Raw genomic sequence first — 14,151 nt, 5'->3', positions numbered from 1 at the left:
ATTTATGGTGGAATTTGACAGCCTACCTTCAGCCATCGCTTCACTACAACAAACAATTAGTTTAGGAAAAATCAATGTGCGCTATTTATGGAGGATATTAACAGCCTACCTCCACCCTTCGCTAATGTTGTCAACCCATATTAGTCTACCGTATTCATCTTTAGAATAGTTATTAGTTTAACAAAAATTAATGTCCTATTTATGGTGGAATTTTGACAGCCTACCTTCACCCATCGCTTTTGGTGTGCACTATTTATGGTGGATTTCAACAGCCTATATCCAACCTTCGCTACACTACAACTAACAATTAGTTAAGGAAAAATAATGTGCGTTATTTATGGCGGATATAAACAACCTACCTCCACCCTTCGCTAATGGTGTTAACCCATATCAGTCTACGGTATTCATATTTAGAATAGTTATTAGTTTAACAAAAATTAATATGTCCTAATTATGGTGGAATTTGACAGCCTACCTTCACCCATCGCTATTGGTGTGCACTATTTATGGTGGATTTTAACAGCCTACATCCAACCTTTGCTACACTACAACTAACAATTAGTTAAGGAAAAATTAATGTGCGCTATTTATGGCGGATATTATAAGCCTACCTCTACCCTTCGCTTATGGTGTCAACCCAAATTAGTCTACCGTATTCATATTTAGAATAGTTATTAGTTTAACAAAAATTAATGTCCTTCTTATGATTGATTTTGACAGCCTACCTTCACCCATCGCTATTGGTGTGCACTATTTATGATGGATTTTAACAGCCTACATCTAACCTTCGCTACACTACAACTATAAAATAGTTTAGGAAAAATTAATGTGCGCTATTTTTGACGAATATTAACAGCCTACCTCCACCTTTCGCTAATGGTGTCAACCTATATCAGTCTACGGTATTCATATTTAGAACGGTTATTTGTTTAACAAAATTTAGTGTGCACTATTTATGGTAGATTTTAACAGCCTACCTCCACCCTTCGCTAATGGTGTCAACCCATATTTGTCTACCGTATTCATATTTAGAATAGTTATTAGTTTAACGAAAATTAATATGTCCTATTTATGGTGGAATTTGACAGCCTACCTTCACCCATCGCTATTGGTGTGCACTATTGATGGTGGATTTTAACAGCCTACATCCAACCTTCGCTACACTACAACTAACAATTAGTTTAGGAAAAATTAATGTGCGCTATTTATGGCGGATATTAACAGCCTACCTCCACCCTTCGCTAATGGTGTCAACCCATATTAGTCTACTGTATTCATATTTAGAATAGTTATTAGTTTTACAAAAATTAATGTCCTATTTATGGTGGAATTTGACAGCCTACCTTCACCCATCGCTATTGGCGTGCACTATTTATGGTGGATTTTAACAGCCTACCTTCAACCTTCGCTACACTACAACTAACAATAAGTTTAGGAAAAATTAATGTGCGCTATTTATGGCGGATATAAGCAGCCTACCTCCCCTTCGCTAATGGTGTCAACTCATAGCAGTCTACCGTATTCTTATTTAGAACAATTGGTTTAACAAAACTTTATGTGCGCTATTTATGGTGGATATTAACAGCCTACTTCCACTCCTCGCTACTGGTGTCAACACATATCAGTCGACTCTATTTATATTTAGAACAATGAGTTTAACAGAATTTAGTGTGCACTGTTTGTGGTGGATTTGACAGCCTACCTCCACCCATCGCTACTGGTGTGCACTATTTATGGTGGATTATAACAGCCTTCCTCCAACCTTCGCTACACTTCAACTAACAATTTGTTTAAGAAAAAATAATATGCGCTATTTATGGCGGATATTAACATCCTACCTCCACCCTTCGCTACTGTCCACCCATACCAATCTACCCTATTCACTTTGAAAATAATTTGTTTAACAGAATTTAGTGTGCACTATTTATGGTGGATCAAAATTTGCGCATATTGTTTCATGAGATACACACCTACAAATTAACACATTGGCATTTATTGCAATATCAACTAAAGATACGAGATAAGAACTAGTCACGCATGTATTTTTTTCAAATCGCCTTCCACTACTCACAATTAGGTAGGTACCATCAATTTCTGATTAGCAAAGTTCATATTTTTGTTACTGCATTCTTTCGGTCGTCGCAATAAAAGTGTCTAGTTACCAATTTATTTTGTTGTTGTCTACCTACTACACACACATTCCATTCTGGATCACCTTTAGTTTGGTTTTGTGAGAATATAAATAGAGCCACGAAATGTCAACCTTCATACCAGATACATAATAAATATATTCATTTCTGGATCATCTTTAGTTTGGTTTTGTGAGAATATAAATAAAGCCACAAAATGCCAACCTTCTTACCAAATACATAATATATATTAACTTCTGGACCAACATTAGTTCAGCTTTGAGGATATAAATAGAGCAACAAAATGGCAATCTTTGTTAGAAAAATGGCCGTTTCTAGAACAATTTGAGCATATTTTTATGGCGAGTACATCGACTGGAATTAGTGGCAAACTGGCAACCTAGGAAACTATTGAAGCGATGTTGTCAATTCGCGCAGACGTATTCTATTTCAACGAAGATAAATGGCTATAAAGGTGGATCAACACCTCCTCTAACTTCTTACACGATCAACAAACAACGGGAAGAGTTGATTATATATATATATATATATATATATAATAAAAATAATGTAAATCGACCCATTCATTCATTAATATTCAAGGGAGCTCAATATTTTTCTTCTAATTACAAAAAAGAGTGTTCTGGTGGTTTTTAGCAATTATCTCAAAATTTGATTTATTAAATATGTGAGTTATGACTCTAGGCAACTCACTTATCTATAACCTATCGTTGCACAGTCTATACAAGTAACTGTGTTACAAATTTCAAAAATAGAATTATATTTTTTTATTGATTTGTGCGAATGAATAATGTTGTTAATCCATCAACCGGTTCGCAAAAACCGTTGTAAAATATTGAAAGAGACACCACTGACTCAGCATCATAATGCTTTCAATACGAAATTGTTCAAAAGTGGCACAGTTTTATTTTTAAATGTAGGTTGACTCGCTCATAAAACCACAAAGTTTACTTACTCAGAAAGTGAGAGTCTTAAAAGAATTTTGTCTACGTTTTATTCAGAGACATTAAAGTCTCTATGACAGGCAGGCTTTGGCATGACATGATAATTTAATATCGTATTGTCTCTCTGAAACGTCTACACCAGTCGAGTGATTTTCAAATAAGGTTATTGAAGTTTTTTTTTTTTTAATAAAATTGTGCTTACAATTTGATATTGATTTAATGTCTTCTTCTTCTCTTATTTGAGAGTCGGGTGGTTATCATATTGGCCATCTGTTCGAGTGCTACTTCCGTCGTACATTATACGTATTATTTATGTCGAATATTATGCCAACATTATTGAAGTTCTGATAGGACATCATCATCATCATCATCAGCCTGAATCTATCCACTGCTGGATGAAGGCCTCTTCAAGCTGCTTCCACTTCTCTCGGTCATGTGCATTGCGTTGCCACGTACTTCCGCAGAACTTTATCATTTCATCAATCCAGCGGCTTCTAGGTCTACCTTGCGGACGTTTTGTACTTCTTGGATACCACTGGATGACTAGATTTGTCCAACGAGTGTCTCTTATTCGTATTATGTGTCCAGCCCATCTCCATTTAAGGCTTTTAATAAACTCTATTACATCGCAAACTCTTGTCTGCTTCCTTATCCACTCATTCCTCTTTTTGTCCTTTCGCGTTATGCCCAGCATGCACCTCTCCATACCACGTTCTAAGTTTCTGGATCTCTCTTTTACTTAGAGTCCATGTTTCACACCCATATGTGATCACGGGAAGCACACTGGTTGAAAACTTTGCGCTTTAGCGATGGTGCCCATAGAACGCGTCGAGCGGGCGAAGTCGGCGTATGAAGTGTTTATTCATAACCATAATCACACGTCTCTCGCCGCGCATTACCCTTCATCTATGTAATAAGCGGGCCAAGCAGCACAAAATAATTATTATCACAGCGCCTCTCATAACAAAGCAATAAAAATATTATATTATTTCGGAGCTTGTAATTAATATTTACGACGACATTATTCAACCAGCGAAATATAGGACACGGAACAAAGAGTTCCCTGTTATTAAATAATTGCTTTTCGCCCGTCGATCGACGACGCCTCGAGCAGCGTAATTTTGGTAGCCGTGTTCAATGAATGGACTTCTTTGTATTTTCATTAAATCGTATCGCCGAGAAGCGAAAAACGGTGACTCATGCGGCAGGCGGGGCGCAAGGCATCGTCAAGTCCAGTGGGCGCTGGCGTATTTGATTACGTTGTATTTTTGATGATTTACGCGCCACTTGTAGAAATTTTGCGCGAGCGCCGCACTCGCTGCGTCAATGGGCTTTATGCCTTAGACACAGTGGAAGGTCACTTTTGAAGACATTATTCAGGCGGCCAAAAGCACTCCAGCCTAGCTTTACTCTGCGAACAATTTCATCAAATTTAATATACATCCATCTATAGACAGGACATAGATTTCTTCAATTTCGACATATGAATACGTGTATTAATTAAGGGTCTAAGTACCAAAAAGTAGTATTGCCTGTAGTTACAAAATACCGAGTCATTGCAGTAAAATTTCATGAAGCAGACCTTTTGAAAAATGTGGTTTTACAGTGTGAAGCAATCACGGCAGCTTCTATAATTTTAGGTATTAAGAACTCGCAAGTGTCAACACATCATTGTCAGCCATTTTATATTGAATGCCGTTGACCACTGCAGTGCTATTTACACAATTATAAATAAAACACGCCAACAGACTTGTAACGTCGACATGTTAAAATATTTTGCTGTATTTTTTCGACTTGCTTGAGGCACTTAGACCATAGTTGAAGTTATTGGCGTTGGTATGTAGAATATTTTTCTATAAAAATGTCAGTTTTTATCTTTTTGGTACTTAGCGCCTTAATTAATACACGTATTCATATGATGATGATAATCAAAAGAATTTTCTGACTCATCTTCTTTTATTTTGTGTAGAATACAATACCTGTTCTTGATTGCTCTTTTAAGGCATTTCTTTTTACGTCTACTGTTTCATCGGAAGAAGTGACACTTAATATATTAAAACGTTGTGTTGATTAACGCATGTAAAATATACGATGTGGACTGTTCAAACTACGTTTAATTTAAAAACAATGTTTGGTGTTACTATTACTTTGAGTTTCAAACAAAACAAATTATTATACTCATGCACATCAGTGTAGCCACAAAAGTTTACAAGCGATTGTATAGTTTATATTATACATGTGTATTTTAGACAAATCAAAAACATCTGAAGTATATTTTCATTTCTATCACAATGTCTTGACGACTAGAATTTAATTAAATCACAGAAATGTTCAAAAATTTCCATTTTTTTACATTATAATCTTGCTATTCTTGACCTTTGTGAAAATCTAATCTTTTGACATAAATAAAATAACATCTACTTTTCTTTAATATCATAACAATGGTTACTGAATTGATAAATAAAACCACTTAATTTGTAGTGTAGTGCTACTATGGATATCTAGCGACTGAGTAGGAATGATGCAATTTAATACAATAATTGTAATTACTTATGAAATGTTTTAGTCAATCAATACATACATTCATATTGTTGACTTAAGAATAAGGTAGTATTTTTTTGAAATACGCCATTTCTATTGGCATTTCCAAGTGGTTAAGCTACAACATACGGCCGTAGCCTTAAATTGACAAACGATAAATAAAGTAGGGAGTAAGAGCATGTTAACGCGCGTGTTTGAACATGTACCTAACCGAATAGGAATGATGCAATTTAATACAATAATTGTAATTACTTATAAAATGTTTTAGTCAATCAATACATACATTCATATTGTTGACTTAAGAATAAGGTAGTATTTTTTTGAAATACGCCATTTCTATTGGCATTTCCAAGTGGTTAAGCTACAACATACGGCCGTAGCCTTAAATTGACAAACGATAAATAAAGTAGGGAGTAAGAGCATGTTAACGCGCGTGTTTGAACATGTACCTAACCGAATAGGAATGATGCAATTTAATACAATAATTTTAATTACTAATAAAATGTTTTAGTCAGTCAATACATACGTTCATATTGTTGACTTAAGAATAAGGTAGTATTTTTTGAAAAACGCTATTTCTATTGGCATTTCCCAATGGTTAAGCTACAACATACGGCCGTAGCCTTAAATTGACAAACGATAAATTAAGTAGGGAGGAAGATCATGTTAACGCGCGTGTTTGAACATGTACCTAAACGAATAGGAATGATGCAATTTAATACAATAATTTTAATTACTTAGTTAAAAATTTACGATTTTTAAATTATATAATGAATGTATTTAAACCTATTGTAAGTCAAAAAATTATTGTGTGATGCATAATTGTTTTTTTACTTAGTGTATTTGATACCGTCAAGCCCAATAGGTTGGACTGATTAAAAACTATTCTTTGTAAAAAGTCTGTTAATATTATAATACACACTCTATAGAGAACAATAGTACATATATATATATATATTGATATATTATATTAAGAGATGAAAATTGTTATTTTTTTAAATCTCACCTTTAAGGGCGTTCAGCCAAAGTATAAAGGTATAAAGCGGCAGCTAACAATTTTTTCCAAGATAAAAAAGCCACGTTTTTAGTAGGGCTAAAGACTATGATGACTACGTTTTTTAAATGACACAGATATCAAATAATTACAAGATAAAAAGATTTTTTTATTTACAACGTTTTTAAATTTTCTGTTGAATCATATAAACTTGACTTGACTAGCTTTAACGATAAAAAAAATGTATTTGATAGAAATAATACTGACATGTTATTTTGACATTCATATTGGTGTTCACAGTGACGCACGTATATATTAATAATTTAGTTGATAGGACTCCAGACCCTTAGCAACCAATAATAGTGGATTGGATTACGGATTTCTTACGAAATAACTTTTCATATAAAATTCATACAGAATTAAATGAAAATGAATTCAATTCTACTTAAAGATGGCTAAAAGTATTAAAAAATGCATTGGCATCGTGTTCTGATATATTCTAAAAGTTTCAAATGTCTAGCTAGTCGGGAAGTTAGTTAAAATCGAGAAAAATTTGTACCGGACAAAAAACCACCGGACAAATAAGAATACAAGTTAAGAAAAACGTTGTAAAACAGTAGTGGATTATTATGCATTTTGTGTGAAAACACGTCATATTGTTAATTAATACAAAAATAATACGATTTTATTGACCGTCAAAGTATTTTTGTATACCTGTTAAATGAGAATTTTTAAAAAAAAAACCAGGATATATTATTTTTCGAACAAAAGTTTTCGGTAATTTTCCATTCAGGAAATTTATAAAAAAAACTTGGATATGGCGATCTTTAAAGATGTTTTAAAATATTTTTGAATATTCACTCACATACTATTATAAGTATTAACATTAAAACGTGATATAAATTCTATTTATTTCCGCCATATAATGAAGAATGAAGCATGCTGTATTTTTGTCCTCTCATAATGTGGCCGAGGTATTGTAGTTTCCTGGTTTTGATACTACGTAGAACTTCTCGGTCCTTCCCCATTCGATTGAGAACTTCAACATTTGTCACCCGGTCAGTTCAAGGAATTTTGAGGTTGCGTCTATACAGCCACATCTCGAAAGCTTCAAGTCTCCGTGACATCTCTTGGTTTAGCGTCCATACTTCCATACCAGAAAAGAATTGAGAGCACATAACAACGTATCATACGCAGTCTCAGATCTAGGTTAAGATCTCGATTGCTAAGGAGGCGTCTCATTTTGAGAAAGGCGCTCCTTGCGATCTCAATTCTAGTTTTTATTTCCTGAGACTGGTCCCATTTCTCATTGACCCATGTACCTAAATATTTATAATGGGTCACACGTTCGATTGGTTCGCTGTTAATGACAAAATTTGTGTTGGTGTCTGGTGTCGCTGTTTTTGATACTAGTAATAGTTTTGTTTTCTTGAGGTTCATTTTTAAACCATAAGAATAATTGACCTCATTAACCTTTTCTACCAGTTGATGTAAACCCTTTAAACTATCAACAATCAGCACAGTATCATCGGCATATCGTATATTGTTAATATGTTTACCATTAACCATAATACCCACCGATATATATAAATAGCAAAGGTGACAATATACAACCCTGTCTTACACCGCGACGAATTTTTACCTCTCCACTGATTTCGTTTTCAATCTTAATATTCGCTGTTTGATTCCAATGGATATAACAAATCTAAATTCAAGTCTTTCACAGCGTGAGATAAGATACATTATAACTAATATTACCCTCACAAGATAGAATAAGTAAATATAAAAAAAATACAATTTTAAACAGAAAAATAAAATTTCGATAACAAAATACTAAAATACAAAATATTTTTGGCAGCGCATTAACTAGCCTTGCACACCTCTCTAATGGTGCCTGATAGGTATATATTAATAATTAATTACACATAATTTTTATTTTGACATATTTAAACAATAGAATTATTATTTGTTAAAAGAATATTGTACCTACGTCTCAGCTCATATTGTATATAGTGGGGCTATTGCCAAAAGTCTCAAAATCATGTTATGGAGTAATTGATATTTTAGGTTTGACATGCCCTCTAAAATCAGCTAAAAGCTCATATCTTTGTGCTTTGTGTGCATATTCTGTATATCGGATGACCTTGATTTTTTTTTTCAATCATAAATTTAATAATAATATATAGACACCAAATCCGTTGTTAACTCTAAATACTTAAATTATCGACTTATCAACTTTTGGCAGTATCTATATAAGTAAATTTATGATTCTATAACTTTTAGAGTGTCTGCTCAGGTTTTTACGGTCTTCCTAATACTATCCTGTAGTCATATTGTGTGAAAGTGTGTATAATTTATGATTGTATTAAGGGCGGACGTGCTCAGCGTGGGTCAAAATGGAGTTTTTTTCTATTTTCAAAGCATGGTCCTGGACATACCTTAAACGTTGTAGATAATCAATTTACATAATTTTGAAGCTGTATTATCCTTTGTATTTATTTTAAACAGTTGATGACTGCATAAAGTATTTTTATTACATAAAATAGTATTCTTTTAAACCTCTCGCTCGAATGTTCTAGAATATAGTCATATTTGAGTACGTCCATGTAAAGTGGTGTTAAGATTTATTATATTTATTAATTTTTAAGAGCATTTCTAAAACCATTAGTATAATTTATGTTGACATTATTATAGTGAAATATTTACGATCAAAAATTATATTGATAATCTCTGTGATCCCAAATTTGACAAGAATTAGGCATTTTATTATTCAAAAAAAGGGCAAAAATAACACATTTCAAGATAATTCTAAAGATACTTATTATAAGCTATATCTTTGACCATTTAAGTGTGATAAGCATATTACGAATAATGATTGATTTATAATAATTATTGACCTAAGAATAAGGTAGTGTTTTTTTTTTAAATACGCCATTTCTTTTGGCATTCCCCAGTGGTTAAGCTACAACATACGGCCGTAGCCATAAATTGACAAACTTTAGTGTTACTAGTTAGTACTGAAATAGGGAGTAAGAACATGTTAACATCTAAACTAAATTTATTTGCCCCTACAAATACCTTCAAAATTTTCTTATTCACTATCTACCTCAGTTATTTCGAGGTCCATCGTCTGTTTTAAATTCTAAATTATAGCATTTATAAAACCATTAGTAAAATTTATGTCGACATTATTATAGTGAAAAATTTACGATAAAAAAAAATATTGATAATCTCTGTGATCCCAAATTTGACAAGAATTAGATATTTTATTATTCAAAAAATGGGCTAGATTTACAGATTTAAAGATAATTCTAAAGATACTAATTATAAGCTATATCTTTGACCATTCAAATGTGATAAATATTCTATAAATAATGTTTGCTTTATAATAATTATTGACCTAAGAATAAGGTAGTATTTTTTTGAAATACGCCATTTCTATTGGCATTCCCCAGTGGTTAAGCTAGAATATACGGCCCCATCACATAAATTGACAAACGACAAATGAAGTAGGGAGTAAGATCATGTTAATGCGCGTGTTTGGAGGAGGGTTTTAGTTCCAGAAACAACCGTAGTGACGTAAAATAGTCGATATGAAAGTTGCACTGTAAGTTAAAGGACCATAAATTCACATATAAATGATATAAATGAACTTGTGATACTAATGAGCTACGGATTACTCAAAAGAATGTGAACATTACCTTCCTTTTCTTTACGTTAATTTATTGAATTCCAAAATCATGGAAGACAGAGCTACTGTATGCTGGGATGATTTGAAAGACGCAAGTAGACTTATAAAAAAATAACATAATGAAGAAGAAGAAGAATAATGTCCCGTTGTTTTACATAATATAATAATATAAATTTACATATTGATGGCTACTATTGAATATTTTTTAATAATGTCAACGACAGTGAAAATATTTTCAGTATTATAAAAAATGTCAGTCATTACCATAATGAATCGATTATTTTTTTATAATGCAGGCTATTTTTGAGTCGCTGACTCAAAATTGTTTTCGAAATTTTATTAGATAAATAAAAATATTGTCAAGGCAGTCGGTTGTTAACGTAAAAAACACGTGGTTGTTCATGCTCTTCAAGTTTTTAACAAAAACTAGTCGACATATTTTTCTTCACATTTGCATTCATATTACTGTACAATAATTATTATTACAAATTAATTGGGTATCTATGACGTGTCTTATATACCTACAGAGAAAAAATCACTTTTAATTAAAGAATTTTGACAATAAATTGAAGAAGTCTTATACGCTATTTCTGTTATGACATTTTCAATTATTTAGCAAACACGTGTAGCATGGTTAAGTTGGTAAACAAATTTGTAACCGTTTATTGAATCTACACATTATTCGTCATTACTAATTTTCATAACTCTGATTAGCAACGGATAAAATATCGAGAGCGTCGACAGCTTCAAGTACCTGGCGGTACACATCACGGGAGATGACATTTTGCAGAAATAGCTCGCTATCCGAATGGAAATGGCTGGAGCAACATTCAACTCGATGCGGAATGTCTGGGACTCACGATTGTACTCGGTCAAAACCAAATGCCGCCTATTCGACGCTTGCATTCTGACGGTGCTGCTTTACGGTAGCGAATCATGGCACCTTACGAAAGCTCAGAGCAGCCGTATACTGAGCTTCGAAAACAGATGTTTGCGAAGAATACTAGGTGTGCGGTGGGGTGGCATGACATTAGGAGCAACGAGGAGATAAGAGAACACACCAAGCAGCCTCTCATCACGCTGAAAGTGAAGAGGCGACGTTGTACCTGGCTCGGCCACGTGCTGCGGATGCCAGAAGAGAACCTCAACCTGGCTAGCCTGTTCTTCAAGCCGACCAGATTCCGGCGTCTTGGAAGGCCGCTAAATACTATCTACAGAGTGTATACGGCGGAGCTACAGGATACTGTTATGACCTGGAACGAAGCAAGACGACTGGCGAGCGACAGGGATTCTTGGAGGCGCCGCGTAGTGTCCATATTCCCCAATTAAGAGAAGATATGGCCAACAAAAGAATTTTGGGTACTTAGAACAAAATCTGTGATCAAATCCACTGCAGAAGTGATTTCCTACAACCTTATTACGAATTAAACGCAAATGTTTATAATACCTTTCTCGCTTTATTGATTATATCTGGACCGGTATCGTCCGCCTTAGAGCAACATAACTAAATAATCTTTATACAACATGCGTTTATCAAAACAAATTCAAAAGGTGACACAAATAATCTACCAATATATTAAATTATCCAGCCAATAATATTTTGTCAATAACAATCAAATTGAAATTAAATTGGATATTATTATTTCATAGTACCTTATTAAGGACACAACCAAGTATTGTAAATTATTATTAACATAAAATAAAATATAAAACAATCACAATAACACAATATTATTTAATAACACCATACATTTGATTAATAATTCGTTTATAAAATTTACAATAAAAAAAATATCGTTGTGTGTACTTATGTACGTACAAACTAAGCCGTTACCTGACTCTATTAATATTACAGTGGATTAAGTTGATAAAAACGTACGCGATTCACCTGTGTCTTATATAGTACAATATTATAAATGTAATTTAATTATTGTATTGGACCAAAACTCATCTTTGCCATACAGCGCTTATAATCGATTCAGAATAGTGCCCTTGATGAATTAATAAAACATAAAATTTTAATATATTTTTTGAATTATTTACCATCTCAACATTCACAAAATTTATTTATTTATTGATATATAATTTTATTCATAAATAATACTTAAATAAATAATAGTCTCAAATCCTGATACACAATCTTTACAATGAAAAATAAATATATACTCCAATATAATGCATGCGCATGTACCCTTACCGAAATGGATATAATCATTATAATAAATTATTTGTTTCATCGGCGCGCGCAACTTCCGTTACACTCCAAACATACACTCTGATCTGTTTTCCCAAACGCGCCAAAAGAAGCATAACTTCAAAAAACACATTATTACCTACATTAAAACATCGGTGTATGTTTGGATCTATAATAGGTCACTGTCAAATACCTACATTATTAGCATGTATGACCAGATTTTTCCACAATTTACGAATGTGGTGATGAATAAACTGCAGAACAAATTAACGACATTGTACGAAGTCAGTGATATGACTATAATCAAGGCACGAACTGGATCAGAAAACTTTTGTCTTATTTCGTGCAAGAAGACGACAGAAATGGAATACTACTAAATAATGTGACGTCCCGTGAGGGTAGGCAGATTGAGCGTCGCTTGGGGGTGGCAGTTACTCGAAGGGCGGCAAATTGTGGAAAATCATTTAGAATATATATAAATAGCTACCTAAACTTAGTAATAACGAAAATATCTTTCCATTAAAAAATTCAGCTCACCGCGATATCTAGTTGACTTCCGTTGCCCTTTATCGTTTTAGGTGACCAGAAACAACACGTGTAGATTTGTGAATAACTAGAATGATATTATCTTAGTAATGTATCCATACAACACATTTCTTAGACATTGGACTCATGAAGGATGATAAAATAATGCATGAAAAGATGAGGCGGCATTTTGGCGCTGCCTAAGAGCGGCATTTTATCTAGGGACGTCACTGAATGTATCGCTTTACAATAGGCCACGTTAAACTGTGTAATTATCTTATTACAAAAATGGTTTCAGGTTATATTTTTTTCGCAAAATATTACGTATTATCGCGGGTTCCGCGATAATAAGTAAATATTTCAATCGAAATTAAGGTTAAATTTATAGGCGGTAAGTAAGCAATAAAACTTTCTTGATTGAACCGTGTATTTCTATTGAGAAAAATCTGTATGAAGATTCTGTATAGTTAAAATAAAATTTTGTGAGACCATTATACAATGTGGCTCAAAAAACATAGCAGCGTTCCAAACTTGCGAATAGCAACAAAATTTTATGCATAAATACTTTCCATTTTTTCCGTCACCCGTCATTATTATTTACTTACTTTGTTCACCGCCGGAGAAATCACTTCTGATTATGTCTGCCGGTTGCTCTTCTCGCTCCGTCTCTCGTAATGATTCAACAAATTTGTCACACTCTGTGCTTCGATTGTTCTTGTTACAAAGATATTGTAGCAATCTAAATTCTGTAAAAACTTTTTTTCTCTGTCGAAGTTTTAAACTTTTTCAGTTAAGCAAACGAAAATAAACACCAACGTTTTGATCCACACTGTACAAGAAACTTTGTGTTATAAAGTTATAAATTAAAATGGCTACAGTTACATAAATAACAAGCAATTGTTTTTAGCACTTTTTGTTCAATTTTCACTTATATCACTCGCTGAAAATAATAATTATTAATACCTCCATTTATAAAAAAAAAAACAACAATTTATATTTGTATATTTAAAACTCTAGCATTTGAATTGCTTCATTAAAATTTTCGAAATCATCACACTCTAAAATCAATTATTATTATTAATTTCACTGTAAATATTTGAAGGAAAGACCCG

At 33.0% G+C, this 14,151-nt stretch overlaps 1 protein-coding gene across 1 annotated transcript in view; it reads right to left on the bottom strand.

Annotated features, from left to right (window-relative positions):
• The window catches only part of Ugt50B3 (UDP-glycosyltransferase family 50 member B3), a 195,586-nt gene extending 181,885 nt beyond the window's left edge, over nucleotides 1–13,701 (bottom strand). The window contains exon 1 of the mRNA XM_085948738.1: nucleotides 13,645–13,701. The gene's annotated coding sequence lies outside the window, so the exon portion shown is untranslated. The remainder of the gene's footprint in view (nucleotides 1–13,644) is intronic.
• Nucleotides 13,702–14,151: the final 450 nt, after the last annotated feature.

This window comes from Rhyacophila brunnea, unplaced genomic scaffold, assembly GCF_057557595.1.
Source record: "Rhyacophila brunnea isolate RB1 unplaced genomic scaffold, BYU_Rbru_1.0 scaffold_21, whole genome shotgun sequence".
In the NCBI taxonomy this organism is placed as follows: domain Eukaryota; kingdom Metazoa; phylum Arthropoda; class Insecta; order Trichoptera; family Rhyacophilidae; genus Rhyacophila; species Rhyacophila brunnea.
This window is presented reverse-complemented; position numbering and strand designations above follow the sequence as displayed.